Raw genomic sequence first — 3,849 nt, forward strand, 5'->3', positions numbered from 1 at the left:
GCAACAAAAGGGAGGCGGGCGGCGGGCGGGGGGGCCGACGGAGCCGGGAGAAGCGCCCCCTGGCGCCGGAGAATTGCCGCTGCGACGCGCCCGCCTCAGAGGAACCCGCCCGGCAGCGTCCTCTGCTGGCCGCGCGGCGACCTCGTTTTCCTTTCAACGGGAGGATGAATGAACACAATGGATTGGATTGGCCCACACTGGTCGTGCGAATAGGTAAAGGGACCCCTGACCATTAGGTCCAGTCGCAGACGACTCTGGGGTTGTGGCGCTCATCTCACTTTATTGGCCGAGGGAGCCGGCGTACAGCTTCCGGGTCATGTGGCCAGCAGGACTAAGCCGCGTCTGGCGAATCAGAGCAGCGCACGGAAACACCGTTTACCTTCCCACCGGAGTGGTACCTATTTATCTACTTGCACTTTGACATGCTTTCGAACTGCTAGGTTGGCAGGAGCAGGGACCAAGCAAGGGGAGCTCACTCCGTCGCGGGGATTCGAACCGCCGACCTTCTGATCTGCAAGTCCTAGGGGAGACGCTTCTTCAGGTCTACTGGGCTGAGGCCGTTTAAGGCTTCAAAGCTCAGCACCTACACTTTGAATTGTGCTCAGAAACGTCCTGAGAGCCAATGTAGGTCTTTCAGGACTGGTGTTATGTGGTCCCAGTGGCCACTCCTAGTCACCAGTCTAGCTGCCGCATTCTGGATGAGTTGCAGTTTCTGGGTCACCTTCCAAGGTAGCCCCATGTAGAGCGCATTGCAGTAGTCCAAGCGGGAGATAACCAGAGCATGCGCCACTCTGGCCAGACAGTCTGGGGGCAGGAGGGTCTCATCCTGCGTACCAGATGGAGCTGGTAGACAGCCGCCCTGGACACAGAATTGACCTGCGCCTCCATGGACAGCTTTGAGTCCAAAATGACTCCCAGGCTGCACACCTGGTCCTTCAGGTGCACAGTTACCCCATTCAGGACCTGCCTGCCCCCTGTCGCCCAGAAACAGCACTTCTGTCTTGTTGGGATAAAACTAAAGAATAAACTAAGGTATATAGGGAATGGAAAATATTTAAAGAATACTTTAAAATGTACTGTACGAACAATAAGATACTTGCAGAAATAGAGTGATACTGGCAACCAAGAATTACCTAAAATATAATAGTGGATTATATATCTATATACAAAAATAATTTGAATCTGTGCAAGGAATGTCATGTAAGTGTAATATATTGTATTTGTTTATGTTTGTTTCTTTATCTTTTCTTGTTTCGTTGTTTCTATTCATTTGTATCGTTTTTTGTTTTATTTGTTATATAACTCATATATATTTGTCTACATGAAAATTTTCATTAAAAAAAGAGAATAAACTAAGGTTCTAGACCTCATGGTTCTGAATAAAGGACTGGTTTAAATAGCTCAGTTGGTTAAAGTGTCGTGCTGATGACCCCAAGGTTGCAGGTTCGACCCCCATAAAGGACAGCTTCATATTCCTGCTTGGCAGGGGGTTAGACTAGATAATCCTCAGGGTCCCTTCCAACTCTCTGATTCTATGATTCTAAGGGTAGGAAACTGGAGTCAACCAAGTCAATCTGATTGTTGGTCATAGAATCATAGAGTTGGAAGAGACCCCAAGGGCCATCGAGTCCAACCCCCTGCCAAGCAGGAAACACCATCAGAGCACTCCTGACATATGGTTGTCAAGCCTCTGCTTAAAGACCTCCAAAGAAGGAGACTCCACCACACTTCTTGGCAGCAAATTCCACTGTCAAACAGCTCTTACTGTCAGGAAGTTCTTCCTAATGTTTAGGTGGAATCTTCTTTCTTGTAGTTTGGATCCATTGCTCCGTGTCCGCTTCTCTGGAGCAGCAGAAAACAACCTTTCTCCCTCCTCTATGTGACATCCTTTTATATATTTGAACATGGCTATCATATCAGTGGCGTAGCGTGGGTTGTCAGCACCCAGGGCAAGGTAAGTAATTTGCGCCCCCTAACCCGTGGATTTTAGCACTCGAGTGCGAGTGCGCCCCCCCCCGATGTTGCGCCCGGTGCTGCCGGCCCCCCCTGCACCCCCCACGCTACGCCACTGTATCATATCACCCCTTAACCTCCTCCTCTCCAGGCTAAACATGCCCAGCTCCCTTAGCCGTTCCATCGAGAGCTCAGTACTGTCTTCAGTACACCATGGGTAGGCAACCTAAGGCCCGGGGGCCAGGTGCGGCCCAATCGCCTTCTCAATCCGGCATGACAGTCTGGGAATCAGCATGTTTTTACATGAGTGAAATGCGTCCTTTTATTTAAAATGCATTTCCAGGTTATTTGTGGGGTATAGGAATTCGCTCATCCTCCCCCCCCCCAATATATAGTCCAGTCCCCCACAAGGTCTGAGGGACAGTGGACCGGCCCCCTGCTGATAAAATAGACACCCAGGAAGTAGATACCCAGGGTTACAGGATTGAACCCGGGGGGGGGGGGGGCTTTTGCTAGCAGAATCCTTGGGCAAAGCTGGGCTCTTTTCTCGGCCAACTTTACGTAAGCCCAACACACCTTCTCAAACAGGCAAAAAGGATTTGTGTATAAATTATGTCTGTGTGTGCTTTTCTGTTGAACGTCCATTTGTGATCTGGGCCTTTGCTGCACAAATTAGTCTGGATGAATGCAGTGGTACCTCGGGTTACAAATGCTTTAATTTGCAGATAATAATAATAATAATAATAATAATAATAATAATAATAATAATAATAATAATAATTTATTATTTATACCCCGACCATCTGGTTGAGTTTCCCCAGCCACTCTGGGCGGCTTCCAATCAAGTATTAAAAACAAGACAGCGTTAAATATTAAAAACTTCCCTGAACAGGGCTGCCTTCAGATGTCTTTTAAAGAGAAGATAGCTGCTTATTTCCTTCACATCTGAAGGGAGGGTGGGTGCCACCACCGAGAAGGCCCTCTGCCTGGTTCCCTGTAACTTTGCTTCTCGCAATGAGGTAACCGCCAGAAGGCCCTCCGGGCTGGACCTCAGTGTCTGGGCAGAATGATGGGGGTGGAGACGCTCCTTCAGGTATACTGGACCAAGGCCATTTAGGGCTTTAAAGGTCAGCACCAACACTTTGAATTGTGCTCGGAAACTTCAGGTTACAGCCTCCGCTAACCCAGAAATAGTAATTCGGGTTAAGCACTTTGCTTCAGGATGAGAACAGTAATCATGCTCTGGCAGCAGTGGGAGGCCCCATTAGCTAAAGTGGTGCTTCAGGTTAAGAACAGTTTCAGGTTAAGAACAGACCTCCAGAACGAATTAAGTTCTTAACCTGAGGTACCACTGTACTAGCAAAATTCAGCCTGAGGCTGGGGGAGCTTGCAATATGGCCCAGGGCATGGAGGAGAGGAGGGGGCCTCTTGCTTTTCGCCCCAGGTGAGAGGTGATTGTGGAGTCAATAGCTCCATCCTATAGCTCCCTCTATGAAGACATTGTCTCTATTCAAGTCCTTGTCCCCCAACTGGTGAAGTGGAGTAATTCAGGACTGATTGTGGTGGAGATCTAATCAGGGATGATAAAGTCAGGCAGGCTTAATGGGGAGGAGACACAACAATAGGGCATTGTGGACGGGGTGGTGGTGGCACAAAGCCCTGGCTTTTGAAGCCCTCCGCCCCACCCAACACATTAGCTTTCAGGAGGAGTCCCAATGCTCAACCATCAACCAGGTTCAGGTGAGTAGCCGTGTTGGTCTGCCGCAGTCGAAATAAATAAATTGTCCAGTAGCACCTTTGAGACCAACTAAGTTTGTTCGCAGAAGGGATTGGACGCAGGTGGCGCTGTGGGCTAAAGCCTCAGCGCCTAGGACTTGCCGATTGAAAGGTCGGCGG

Source organism: Podarcis gaigeae (genome assembly GCF_964106915.1).
Source record: "Podarcis gaigeae genome assembly, chromosome: 18".
NCBI classification, from domain to species: Eukaryota; Metazoa; Chordata; class Lepidosauria; order Squamata; family Lacertidae; genus Podarcis; species Podarcis gaigeae.